We start from the raw sequence: 15844 nt of genomic DNA, 5'->3' as shown, positions 1-15844 counted from the left end.
ATGGTAGAGCACTTGCCTAGGAATTTTAAGTCCCTTAGTTCAAACAGTTGTGCTGCAAAATAAATAAATAAATAAATAAATAAATAAATAAATAAATAAATAAGTGGTTCTCAAAAAAATGAAAATGATGTAGCTAATGAAAAAAGAAAATGTTAGAAAATTAATGTGGAAAAATAAAATATTTAATTTTTTTCCTACTTATTAATCTATGGACAAAGTTTCAGTTTTGTTTAATATCAACAGTGTATTTGGATATTATGTCTAATAGGTAGGCACAGTGATTAACAGAAATATTATAAAGGAAGAGAAGGAGAAATTGAGGGTATTCTTCTATGAGTTATCTGCAAAACTGTGAAGCACTGTAGACAGAATTATTTGAACATGGATTCAGATTTATTTTAAATATGCATTGCAAAATCTAGGCTAGCCATTAAATATGTTTTGTTTGCTTTTTGCTTTCTATTTTTATTTTTTTTTAAATTAAAAAATTTTTTTTATTATTTTATTATTCATATGTGCATACAAGGCTTGGGTCATTTCTCCCCCCTGCCCCCACCCCCTCCCTTACCACCCATTCCGCCCCCTCCCTCTCACCCCCACCCCCTCAATACCCAGCATAAACTATTTTGCCCTTATCTCTAATTTTGTTGTAGAGAGAGTATAAGCAATAATAGGAAGGAACAAGGGTTTTTGCTGGTTGAGATAAGGATAGCTATACAGGGAGTTGACTCACATTAATTTCCTGTGCGTGTGTGTTACCTTCTAGGTTAATTCTTTTTGATCTAACCCTTTCTCTAGTTCCTGGTCCCTAGAACTTGGTCTTCCCGTGTAGCCCAGATTGGCCTTGAATTCGTGATCCTCCTGTCTCAGCATGTTGTGAGACTGTAGATGTGCATCACCACACCAATTAAATACATTTTTAAAATGGAAAGGAGATAAAATTAAAGTTTATAAAATGTTCAATTGAAACTAGAATGGACAAAAGAGTGATATAAGCAAACAAAGAACAGAAACCAATTACAAGAATTATAGACATAAATTAAACTATATTAAGACTTTAATATGACAGGTTTGAATACATGAATTAAAAGACCCTGGCTCTCACAGAAGATAAAAAAATGAGGTTTAACTATATGTTTTCTACAAGAAACATATGTTAAAGGGTAAGGCGTAGGAAGGTTAAAGCTAAAGAGACAGAAATGGACATACCAAACTGTCACTAATCAAAAGCCATCTGGAGTTGTTGTAATAATTTTAGATAAAGCAAAGTTGAGAGCAAAGAAAGACACTAGGGATATAGAAGGCCACTACATAATGGTAAAAGGGGTGAATTCTCGAAGACATGAATCTTTAAGATATATGCACTGAACAATAGTGCCAAAATATATGAAAGAAAACCTAACAGAATTTCAAGAAGAAAAGACAAACCTTGGAGACTTCAACAGTCTTGCTGTACTAATCAACATTTCCAACAGGCAGCAAGGAGAAAATTAGTATGGGTATAATTGCACTGAACAGCAGCACCCTCAATCAACTGGATTAATTAATATTGATAGGAAACCCCACCCAATAACAGCGAAATGCACATTCTTCTGTTGTTCACCAAGAAACTATTCTCTGGAGAAAAAAAAAGGAAACTTCTGTTTAAATTTAATTTAATTTGCGTGCTTAAGGGTAATTAATAAAATTGATGTGTACAATGGAAAAGAGGAAAAATCTAATATCAGTAACTTAAGCTTCTGCTTTAAGAAACTAGAAGAATGAAACTAGAACTTATCTCTCACTAGTTACAAAAATCAAATCAGAATGGATTACAGACTTAAGTATAATACCTGAAACTATGAAACCACCAGCAGAAATGACAAGGAAAATACGTAGGATATTGATATGGGTATAGATTTTCTTTTTGAACAAGACACCAAAAGTACAGGAAACAAAAGCAAAAATAGACAAATGAGATTATATGAAACTGAAATAGCTTCCAGTCAGTAGAGGAAGCAATTATCAGAGTGAAGACACAATATTTGGAATGGGTGAAAATAAATATTTGACTAGTAAATAAAGAACTTCAAAGGCTCAGCAAAAAATAACATAAATGAGGAAAATTTATTTATTATCTACTTGGATAAATAAATAGTACAAATTTGACTGAATAAGGGACAACAGATTTAAACAGACATTTCTCAAAATAAGACAGACAAACTCAAATGGAATATTTCTAAATGCTCTGCGTCACTAATCATGAAGGACATGCAAATTAAAACCACTGTGAATTATCACATTATGCCAGCAAGAGGCAAAGATGGACCCAGGATGGTGGAAAAGAGACACCCAGTGCTATTCTATGTTAATGAACCTATAACAAAACCACCCAGTTTGTGACTCAGGAAGAATTAGGTGATTTGTAAAGGCAAAGGAGTTAACAGTCTACAGTAAACAGGTAGAAACCATAATATTGAACTTTAGATTCATAAAAAACCTGAATCTTAATATAGAGAACTGGGCAAAGCAGTAGGGAAGGGGGAAGAATATCCCCTGCAGGGCTACATGCAAAAGAAAAAAAAATCAAGTCACAGGAAATGAAGTTTAAGATAGAAGTTCTCCATACAGGGCAGCAAACAAATCCTTCCAGCTTGCTTATTGATGAATTGAAAGAAGCCATTGGAGGTTACATCTTAATAAAACCTCTCAATTGAGGAAGGCAGGTTGAATTTTTATGTTTCCAAATCCCAAAGACCTCAACTTCCACTAACCAAGTGAGCAGCCATCATGACAATCAACATGGACCCAGAGCCTAACACACCAGTGGCAGCTCTGAACTCTGGTAAGAAGAGAAAAAAACCGCAGTCTCTGAATATAAGCTGGGATGCTAAGAGAGAATATTGAGGCTGGGACACTCTGGATCAGAGTCCAGTGTCTTTCTCAGCCAGTTCAAACTTCTTTGATTTTTCTACAGGGCCAGAGTTTGGTGAATAATAGGTGTGGTTTTGGATTTTTCCTGCTAAACCAGACGAGGTAGTGATCCTATGGTGCTAGGAGTCCAAATTGAGTTGTGCTGAGTTTCAGCTATGGGAGCAGACTGAGAGTAGCTTCTCTTGTCTAAACACTGAAAAGAAGTCATGCCAGCAGGGAGGTAGGGTAACAGACTTTTCAGGTTTAAATGATTTAGAGCTCAGCAGGAAAATAAAATAAAAACTATGCACCCACAAAGTCAAGGCGGAGAAGTCACACTTTTTTTTGAGCAGGTAAAAAACACTGACTAGTGGGAGTTGTGTTGCTGTTCTACCATTCTTTCTTTAATTGTTCTTATTTTATCTTGTTCTTTCTCCCCATTATTCTATTATCTCCTACCTTCATCCCATATATGTTTCTTCTCTTTCATATCTTGCTTCACTATTTTTATACCTATTTATCCCTCATTTTTATTACTTAGTTACTAATAAGTAGCCTTAATAATTTAAATTCCTAGTCCACCTTATAAATATTCTAGTTTATTTGTTCTCTAACATTATTGGGAATGCAATTGAGATTTTTACTTGTATTGTACTGTATTTAAATATTTGATTTGTTTTGAATTGTTTTTGTTACTGATGCCTGGTTTCACACATTTGATTTGTAGGAAAGATCATGACTGCAAGAGAAGACTCTACACTAAGAAGTCTCTCCATACAACATGGAGAAAATGAAGACACAAAATCTGAAAGAGGCATTCATCTAATAGATGTGCAAATTGCAACATAGAGACACAAGAAATATGAAAAAGCAAGGAAATGTCACTCTTACAAATGCTCATCACTCCTCATTGACCAGATCCAATGATGGTGAAAAGGCAGAAAAGAATTAAAAGGACTACTTTTAAAAATTATAAGTAACCATAAAGAGGATTTAAGCAAGGTCAATTTATAGCCTGAATATGAAAAATAACAAAATGGATGAGAAAATCAGAATGGACATTAAGATTCTGAAAAAAATTAAAATGTTCTAAATGAAAAATTCAATAAATCATACAAAAACACAATGGAAAGCATCACTAATAAATGAAAGGAAGCAGAAGATAGAATAACAGGAGTTGAAGATAAGCCATGAAAATACTGCATACATACATTAATTAATAAAAACTATATGAACACAACTTGAAACAACTCTGAAAAACTATGAAGAGAATAAACATAAGAATCTATGAAGGTGAAGTAGAAGCTGAGATGCAAATTAAAAGGATAGAAATGTATTCAATGAAATCATGGTAGAAATTTTTCTAAATGTAGGGAAACATATAAACATCCCAGTACAAGTATAAAAGGCAACTTAGAACCTTAAATAGAAAAGATTAAAAAAGATCTCCATTTAACATTACAGTTAAAATGCCCTGATTAGAGAATAAAGAAAGAATATCAAAAGCTAAAAGAGGAAAGATGTCAATTTATCTACAAAGGCAAAAGTATCAGAATTATACTAGCCCTCTCAGGAGAAATTCTAAAAACTGGGAATGTGTAGACTGATATATTTCAGGTCCTAAAAGTAAAGAATTGCCAACCAAGATTACTATATACAGCAAAGTTACCTTTTATAATAATGAATACATCAACACCATCCAAGATACACACAAAATAAAACAATTCATGAACAGTAAGCCATCACTGAAGAAGGATTCTTAAAGGAATCCTACAGACAAATAAGGAAAAAGAGCTCCCAAAATTAGAGATCCAGAAGGAATAAATGTCATAAGAAAAATAAATTAATAATGAAGATTAGAAAAGATTCATCATGTTCAACTCAATAAACCAAGACTTGAACTGACTAATATGAATAGGGCAAAAGGATAAACAAACCAATAATAGAATCAACCAGGAGAAAAAAAAAATTGCAGTAATCAGTAAACTCCTTTTGATATAACTCTAAATGTAAATGATATTACCTCTTTAATTAAAAGACTGAGTATTGTATTACAAAGCAATGACAACAACAAACAACAACAAAACAACATCCAACTATCTGATGTGTGCAAGAGACATACACATCACTGACAAAGACACAGACAGACTGAAAGTGAAGGAACGGAATGGAAATGATATACTGAGCAGCAAGTGTAGCTATGCTCATATCTAACAAAGTAGACTTAAGCCAGAATTAGTCAAAATATAAAAAAAGATCACTATGTATTTAAAAAGGAAAAAAGAAAGTATAGTGATTGTGAATTTACAGGCAATACATGTCAGTGTGACTAATTTTATAAAGTAAATGCTACTGTTTATAAAGAGACAGACAGGTCCTGACATAATAATAATGGTTGACATCAATCTCATTAATATATATGCCATCCATCAGAAAATAAAATCAATAAACCTCAGTATTAAACTGAACCATTGATCAAATGGACTAGATATCTATCTACACAATATTCAACTCAGCAGCACATAGACCATTCTCCAAAATAGATCTCATTTTAGGCTAGAGAAAAAGTATTAACAAATGAAAGAAAATTGAAATTATTTCTTACATCATATCAGATTATAATGGAAAAAAATTACAAATCGTTAGCGAGAAACTGCAGAAACCACACAAACATATGGAGCTTGAACAATACACTTTTGAAAGATCAGTATGTCATTGTAGAAATCAGGGAAGAAATTTATAAATTCCTACAATCAGATTAAAATGAAATTAAACTATACCAGAACCTGTGGAACATAGTAAAGACAGTTTTGAAAGGAAAGTTTATATCTATAAGTGCCTACATTTGAAAAATAACTGATATTTTAAAAAATATTCACCTCAAGGTCTTAGAAATGCAGGAATAAATGATCCCCAAAATTAGTAGACAGAAAGAAATCATAATATCAGAAAATAAATCAATGAAATGGATATTAAAGAACCATACAATGATTCAAAGAAGCAAAGATTGACTGATCCTCTAAATCAAAAGCAAAAGAAATGAGACCCAAATTGATAAAATTAGAGATGAAAAAGAGGATTTACAATAGATACCAATGATATCCTGAATATCAACATGGAATATATTTGAAAACTTATGTTATGGTAAGTCAGAATATAAAATGGAAAATCTAGAAGAAATTGATAAATCCCTAGACATAATTGACCTACCAAAATTGACCCAAAAGGATATAAACAACTTCAAGAGATCTATAACAAGCAATGAGTTTGAAGCAATGATGGTCTCCCAAAAGAGAAAAGCCTAGGGCCAGATGGATTCACTGCTGAATTCTTCCAGAATTTTAAAAAGAAACCAACACCAATAATCCTCATACTATTTGGTGAAATACAAAGGGAAGGAGTGCTACAGAACTCATTATAGGAAACAAATATTACATTAATAGCAAAATAAGGTAAAAACATAACAACTAAAAGAAAAGTATAGACCAATTTGATGAAAATAGATGGAAAAATTCTTAATAACCTATTTGCAAACCAATTTCAGCAAAACATTAAAAATATCATGCACTATAATCAAGTTGGTTTCATTCCAGGGATGTCAAAATGGTTCATTGTTTTCAATTCTATACACACTTACAGCACATAAATAGCGTGAAAGACAAAAATCACATGTTCATATCAATAGATGCAAAAAATGCCGTTGACAGAATTCTATATCCTTTGATGATACAAACACTGAAGAAACTAGGAAGAGGACATATCTCAATATAATTAAGGTTATCTATAACACACCTATATCAACATTAAAGGGGGAAAAAACCTAAAAGTAAAAAATGACACAAAGGTATCCATTCTTTCCATTATTCTTCCGTATACTGCTGGAGTCATCAACCAGAGAAAAGTGGCAAGATAAGTAAATAAATAAATAAATAAATAAATAAAAGTATAAAAACAGAAAAGGAAGAAGTCAACTTATCCCAATTTGCAGATGATAAGTCCTGTACTTAAAAGATCCTCAGTGGTCCTACAGAAACTGCTAAGATCTAATAAACACTTTCATCAACATTGCAGTATACAGAATCAATATAGAAATATCTTTAGCTTTTCTAACTACCAACAATGAACACATTGAGTTAAAAAATCAGGAAAACAATTCCATTCATAATAGACTTAAATATGCTTAGAAGAGTAAGCTTAACCAAAGCAGTTAAAAACATCTACAAAGAAAACTATAAAACACTGAAGAATGACACTAGAAAATGGAAATACTTCACATACTCATGGATAAGTTACAATGATATTCTTCACAGAAATAGAAAAAAATCCTAAAATGTGTATGTAAGCACAAAGTACACCAAATAGACAAAGTGATCCTGAGTATAAAGAACTAAAGAGCAATGCTTATGGTATTGCAATATCTAATATCAAATTGTACTGCAGAATCACAGTAAAAACACCCCCAGAATACTGGTTCAAAACTGATGATACATATAGCATAGGTAATATAGCCATTTGACTCTGGAGAAACCATAGGTTGGAGAAAAGATGGCTTCCTCAACAAATTATTTTGGGAAAACTGGATATTGATATGTAGAAGACTGAAACTGATCCCTGTTTCTCACCATATAAAAAAATCAATTCAAAATAAAACCTGAAACTTTGAAACTACAAGAAAAACCTTAAAGCTAAAGACATATTCAATGACTTTCTGAATAGAACTCCAAAAGCTTAGGAAGTAATAACAAGAATTGACAAATGGTATTGCATAACTTTAAAAAAGCATCTGCACAGTAAAGGAAACAATTACCAGAGTAAAGAGACATCCAACAGAAGGGGAGAAAATCTTTTCTAGCTATTCATCTGTCAAATGATTGATAACAAAAATAGATAAGAAAACTCATGAAACAACAAAACCCACAAATAATCCAATTAAAAATGGGCAAATGAATTGAACAGACAGTTCTTTTAAAAGTACAAATGGCCAGCAAGTACATGAAAAAATTTTCAACATCCTTAGCTATCAAGGAAGTCCAAATCAAAATTACACTGAGATTCCATCTCACTCCAGTCAAAATGGCTATCATCAAGGAAACAAACAACAAATAATGACAAGGATGAGAGAAAAAAAGAACCCTTATACACTACTGATGGGAATATATATTAGTATAGCCACTGTGTAAATCAGTATTGAGGTTCCTGAAACAGCTAAAGATAGTCTTACCATTTGATCCTGTTATACCACTCCCAGGCATATATCTGAAGGAATCAAAGTCAGCATACAATGCAGATACCTGAAAACCCATTGCTGCAGCTTTTCATAATAGCCAAGTTGTCGAATTAGTCTTGATGCTCAAAAATGGATGCTACATGGGAGAATTACGATATTACACAGTAGAGTACAATGAATGAATTTTTTCATTTGAAGGAAAGTGGATAGAACTGTAGATTTTTTATGTTAAGTGAAACAAGCCAAGCTCAGAAAGACAAATAACATGTTTTATCTAATACGTGATACTTAGACTTTAAAACAAATGTACAAATACACAGGAAGACATGAATATACAAAAAGGACTACTTTGGGTGTATAAGTTAGGAGGAAAGGGTATAAGAGAGGGTGACAGGGGTAAATATGGTTGAAGTACTTTGTATACATGGATGAAAATGCCATAATGAAATCCATTATTTTATAAAATCAAAAAAATCTGTAAAGGTAACAAGTCCTTGTTAGCCTGTGGAGGAATGAAAATATTATGGATTTTCCTCAAAAAACTAAAAATAGAATTACCATATGATCTAGCAATCAAAATGCTAGTTATATATCCAAATGAAATCAGTACATTACAGCGACATTTGCTAGACAAGGCATTATGGGGCACACATGTAATCCTAGTTACATGGGAGGCCAAGAGGATTAGATTGCATTTGAGGCTATTCTGGGCAAAAAAGGTAGCAAGACTTTTTCTCAAAAAACAAACTGGAATTGATGGTGTATATTTGTAAACACAGTGATGTGGCAGGCAGAGGTAGGAGGATCACAGTCTGAGGCCAGCCCTGGGTAAAAACACAAAACCCAATCTGAAAAATAAACTAAAAGAAAACAAGGCTAGTACCATAGCTGAAGTGGTTAAACGCTTGCCTAGCAGGCATGAAACCCAGAGTTCAAACCCCAGTAAGTCAAACAACAAAAGAAAAAAGAAAGAGAGAGAGCAACAGATATCTGCTTCACATGTCTAGCATGTCTGAGCTTATATAACATTCACAGGGCACTGGGTTCGATCCCCAGCACCACAAAATACCACATGTGTTCCACATGGTGACTCCATTAGCACACACATATTTTTAAAGTTTCAGTTAGAATAAGTTTAATTAAAAAACCAAGAGAAGAACAAATTAAATCTGAAGTAAGCAGAGGAAAAGTGATATAAATCAGAAAACTTGATAAGAGAGAAAACAATAAAAATAGTTAAAAACAACAAAGACAAACTCTCTAAAATATCAATAGAGTATTACAATTTTAGTCTATTTATCCAAGGCAAAAACAAAGAAGTAATAATATCAGAACTGAAAAAGTGGCTATCACTGGCAATCTCTTTGATAGAAAATGGTAATAAAATCTTCATTTATGAATGGAATCCATGACATCAACCAGTTAAAGAAACAAATCATATGATTATGTTGATAGGTGCAAAAATGCACTCTGTAGTCTTCAACACCATTCATAATAAAACTCCCCAAAGCTTAAGAACACTTAACCACAACAGAACTACAGCTAACATCACACTTAGTGATGAAAACCAGATTATTTTCTCATAAAATGAAGAACTACCGATACCCATTCTCACCAGTCCTATTCAATGTTGTACTGAAAGACCAAGAGAGTATAGTAAGAAAAGGATATAAAATTTACAGTGACTGGAAAGAAGAAATAAAATGGTTTATATTCACAAATGTCATGAGTCTCTATATATAAAATCTCTAAAAATCAGTCAAAAAATCACCTAGAATAGGTAGATGTTAAATAGGGATATGAAAAGAGACTACATGAATTGCCACACATTGATTTTAGACTTCTAACCCTTGGAAATAAGAGAGTGAATTTCCATCGTTGGAAGTCACTGAGTTTGTTAGGGTAGACCTAGAAAACTAATCGATTACATGAGTGAGCAAGCACATTCCAAAATATATACCCAATGAGTTGAAGATATATGTCCACACATCTGTATATTAATTTTTATTGTAGTTTTATTATTACCTGCCAAAAACAGAAGTAAGCAAGATGTGTTTCAATAGGTGAATGGATAAGTAAATTGTGGCATGTCTATGCAATGGAAGTAATATGATATTAAAAAAAAAAAAGAGCCACCATGCCATGAAAGAAATTAGAGAAAGTTTAAATGCATATTGCTATGTGAAAGATGTGAAAGAAGCCTGTTTGAAAACACTAAATTCTGTAAGATTACAATTATTCACCATTCTGGAAGAATTGTAGAGATGAGTGTTTCCCAAGGATTCAGGTAGGAGGGAGAAAGAGGTGAATTGATGTACATTCAGTAGTTTCAGAGCACAGAAACTATTCTGTATGATACTTACACAGTGATGGTGGATACATGGTGTTATGCATTTGCAAAATCCCATTGAACAATATTGCACAGAGTAAACTCTCATGTATGCTATGCGTTATTCTTAATAATTGTAGAAATATTGGTCCATCAATTGTAATGAGTGTCCCACACTAATGTAAAATATTAATTTACAAGAAAATCTGTGGTGGCAGAGAAGGTATATAGTATTTGTATGTTCTACTCAATTTCTGAAAAATCTAAAACTGATCTAAAGAAAAAAGTTTTAATTTTGAAAATAAGAAATTAAAACTGCCAGACAGAAAATGTAATTTCCATTAAAATTAGATTGGCATTGGGTTGCTTTTCAGCATCTATAAAAACCACAACACTGTGAAATCATACTCTAAAAATGTTCAAGCAAACTGTCAAGTGAAAATTGTAATTCAAGAGCACATCTAAATAAATGTGTATTCTGACAAAGACTATGCAGGTTTACCACAGAAAGACTCTTCTTCCCTTCTTGAAAGAATCATGGAAGAAGAAATTTTCATTCTAAAGTGAACTAAACCCAGAGGGCCGGCACAGGATTCAAGGAGCAATGCAGCTATTAGAAACTTTCCCAGTCAAAAGTTTTAATACCTCAAGCTTGTTTTCTTGGATTATTATTTTTTGTCCATTTTCTTGGATTATTTTTTGTCCATTAGGAATAATAAAACCTATATTTCACTAGAAAAGAAAAATAACAACTTAAAATTTTATATTTCTAGAATTATAACATGTGGGACTGTGGATATATGGTGACAAAATCTTAACAAACTAGTGGGAAGTTTCTCACATCATTTACTACCAAGTTTGTATGAAGTTACTGTATAAAGTTTGGAACTCTTCACGAGATTTTTCCTTGATATTTTTATAAATTCCAGCACTGGTATCTTACCAGGTGATTGCTCCAGTGTTCTTGATTTAGTCCGGAATCCAGAAAGAAACAAAATAGTACAAAATATCACTCTAATATATGAATTCTTTAACAAGTAGTGTCATATCATATTTTCAACTGCCTTGCATTCTGACTGTGACAAAGTAGTAATGGCCCCTAATTGACTGTGTATTACTAATGATAGAGAATAAGATACTTAATTTGGGTCAAATGGGCAGGGCGATGACTTATTTTCTTTGGCACAACAAAACACTTGAGGAGAAAAAAACAGGAGGCGGCCATAAAGTGGTTCCTTCACAGATGTGCTTGCATATGGTTGAGCAGCACACATTTAAAATACTTTAATTACTATGTAAAACAGCAAATTAATTGCTCCTCAGCTATAAGGAGATCTATCTCAGAGGCAAAACATGCATTGTGGGTTACAAAACTGGTCTGAAGTCCCGTCCAGTATTCCTGATGAAAGTGCTGTCAGCAGCACACATGTAAATCTCCATTTTAAAGGGTCACTTCAAAACCAGCTCAGGCCTGGACATTGTCATGTTCACAGGCCAAAGATCTGTTTTCGATCTAATTTATTTTAAACCAATTTGGCCACTGTACATATTACCAAGATTTATTTCCAAACTATCAATGAGGTAGTATAAATTATCATTTAAAGGTGTGGTAAGAAAAATGAAACCAAGAATAAGAATGTTGGAAAAAGTGCCACTGATGTTACAGGACGTATCATGGGTGAAAGATTAGTTCTTGTCTTATTATTAACTCTTTAAAAGTTCTCATACAGTTTACCTAAATTCCTTCTTTAGTCTTTTCATAGCATTGGGTAAGGGACCAATTAATAATAAAAAGAGCTTTGACAAGACAAATATAATACAAATGTCATCCTCATTATAAATATTTTACTGATTAATGTACTTTGGAAGTACCCAGGTTTTCCAATTGTTTAGTAGCACTCACTGCCAATCATCATTTCTTTGATCTATGATTTTCTCAAATGGCACCCTATCTTTTGCATAAGGGCATACACACACACACACACACACACACACACACACACACACACACATAACACACACACACACAGAGGAACGTTCATACCCGATTCACTCTTGCTTTATTGCTTTACTCATTGACTTAGTTAGGCCATGGGGTGCCCAAATATCTTAACCATTATTTCTGAATGTGTTTGAAGGATCTTTCTAGAAAAAATTAGGATTTGAATTGATGGACTGTATAAACAGATGGTCCTCCTTAATCTGGCTGGGCATCCTCCAACCTGTTGAAAGGCTGAATAGAACAAAACATGAGGTTTGAGTTCATTCTCCTGTCTCATTGTTTCAACTGGACATATAGATCTTTTCTTGCCCTCAGAATAGGACAAAAATTGTGGACACTTTTGATTATAGGATTTTTATATTCAGATTGGAATTTACATCACTGATTTTCCTGGGTCTCCAGCTTGATGAAAGCAGATTGTGGAATTTCTCAGCCTTCACAATTATGTAAAGTGGTTCTTCATAATAAATATCATTCTACTTTTGCGTCTACACCCAATTCGTACTGTTCCTTTGGAGAACCCGAATACAGCCCACAGATCTCTTCTTTGGGAAATGGCTTGGGATTCCAGAGGCCAATAGTTCAGAGAACTGGAAGTAACAGAGTGCATTTCCCCAGACCCCCTAGAACATATTTGGCCAATATCTGAACAGCAAGAAAGAAAACCCAGACAGCATGACTCATGTCAGGTTTCATGTGCTACAGCTTCTCTATGGGAACAGGTTTATCTTAATCTATCTGGGCTGAAAAAAATCCCAAATATATGTATATATATATGTATATACATGCATACTTCTACAATACATATATATACATATACACATATATATACACATATACATATATATATATGTATATACACATATTCATTCACATACAAAAAATCCCACTGTCTTAATCTTCTATCAAAATGAGAACTGGTCATTGTACATTTTTCTTCTAAATATATTCTATTCTTTCATAATGAGATAATTCTCTCAGAACAAATAATAACACATTTTAGGCCTCCTATTTATATGTGAACTATCTACAACATCATAACCATTACCACCCTTCATGGCTCTCCCTGACATTTTGTAACAGTGAGTAAAAATAATTTGCCTCAGAGAAGCTAACTCTAGTAAAGAATTTATTCCCCCTGAAAAAAATTAGCTTGATCTAGCTAAAATCTGTGGTAGTAAAAGACTTTTAAATTGTAAATAAAATGATAAGCATTATGGCAAATTAAGTTTTCATGTATATTTGGAAAAACTTCTATTTCAATTTTCTTCCTTCTCCAATATGTACTCACTCATTCTGTGCCACACAAAAACAGTCTTGGTATGGCCTATTTCAATGTTTGGGAAGGTGTTTCTCTTTAAGAATTGCTAGATTGCCAAAAAGAAGTGAAGAATTTATCTCACTGTTTTGTTTTCCAGACATACCACTTTGTCTGATTTCTTGGGCACTAAAATGACAGAAACCCAAGATATACATAGATAGATGAATGATTGATTAGCTATAGAGACTGCTCCCCAGAGTGAATTAGGCAGCTACAGAAATTGAACTAGACAGGAGCAATGATGAATGCTAGACATTAAAAATATCCCTATCTTCTTCCTGACTGATAAATCTAAAAAATATCTACAGAAAAAGTACAAAGACAAAAATACTAATAAGACTTAAGAATATAAATATATAAGGAGACAATGTTATTAGCGAAATTACATTAGTTACATATCATTCCTTCATACCCACTTACATATCTTTTGAGTGATTTGAAAAAATCCTACTCAGCCTTGAGGTATTGCCAGTGATAATGAACAGAGATCTCATTGCATACTTCTCATATGGAAAGTTGTATTTGATGAATGTCAATCTGTTTTTCACATGATTGAAGTAAGGATTGAGGACATTTTATTTCAGTCGTCAGTTCCATAGTATTCACTTGTATTTATGGTTGGTATGTCATCCAGCCAACCTACTTGAATCTGTAGTAGACCTGGCAAGTAGGTCTTTCTTTAGTATTTTGAAATTTATAAATTCAAAGGACCTCCAAAATCACTATTTGTTACATGCCAAAGATGCAACCATACAGATTTGTATGGGCCCCAAAAATTAGCTGCTTCCAGGTGAAATTTAACCTAATTTGGTCATCCAAAATCCACTTGGGAAATAGAGGGGTTGTTGATGTGATTTAGTGTGATGATTATAAAACAACATTAATTTTCTCATAGGATGTACTTTCTCGTTATTGCTAAGTAGAAAATAATCATGAAGCTTATCTGATTAAATTTTTACCTTTTTGCATGTATATATTTATTTATTCAAATTGAGTCCTCTTTAATTTCATATTAATTGAAAGCATTAAATATAATAGATCAAAAACACAAGAATGTCTTTTTTTCCAATAGATTCACCATTATTAAGTCAATATTTTTTGTTGAAGAAAATTAATTGAAACGAATAGGACCTGGAATATCTTATTTTATTTTATTGGAGAATCATAAAACATTATAATAAAAAATCACAATTAGAAAAGCAAACCTCTTAGTAGATTTTTTTCCTTAATGCCTTCATAGTGGCGATCAGTACATACTTTTAAATGTTAATATATATGACAAACTGCACTATCAGAGTATGTGGTCAGATCATGTTTAAAAAGCTAACCTATGTCAAATGAGGAAGGACAGAAGGAATCAGCTTGGAAAAGCAAAAGTGAAGATGCCCTCTTGGCCCGATGTCTATGTGCACTCCTGGCCAGGTGTGGGTGTGTACTTCCGACTTGCTGTGGTTATGCACTCCTCCAGAGATCATGGAGGACATGTAATTCAAGTTGGGCTAGAAGCCTCAGCTTATGATGAAAACAGCTATTTATAATGAACAAAATAAAAGAGTATTCTATATATTAAGATATAAAAATTTATACATAAAATTTATGCATTTACAAAATGAAGGTTCAGAAATAAATCTTTAATTAAAAAGCTTCCTAGAAATTCACACATTGCAGTGTTATTCAAACACATTTAATTACATCTGCAAAACCTAAATGGGTACATAGCTTTCCTCTAAATACAGACTCATTTTTCTACAAATAATATCCTGAATGAATGTAAACAAATGACACCTTCCTCCACCTGCTAATGTTAGAATTCATGAAAAAAGAGTAATGTTAAATTTTACAGAACTAGCAATAGTGCACAGCTCCCATTTCACTGAATGGTTAGTTGTCTTTCAGCCAGCCTGTCATGAGCCACCACACAAACCATCTAGAACACCTGCATTTTTCACATTTACGTTAATGAGCATGTCTAATTTTTAAAAAAATATTATTGAACAGAAATATTATCTATTTCAAAAACAAATAATTCTAACAAAACCTAGTGAATACGGATACTTTCTTTTCAACTCTCCT

Source organism: Castor canadensis, chromosome 4 (assembly GCF_047511655.1).
Source record: "Castor canadensis chromosome 4, mCasCan1.hap1v2, whole genome shotgun sequence".
Classification (NCBI taxonomy): Eukaryota; Metazoa; Chordata; class Mammalia; order Rodentia; family Castoridae; genus Castor; species Castor canadensis.
Note: the sequence above shows the minus strand (reverse complement) of the source record.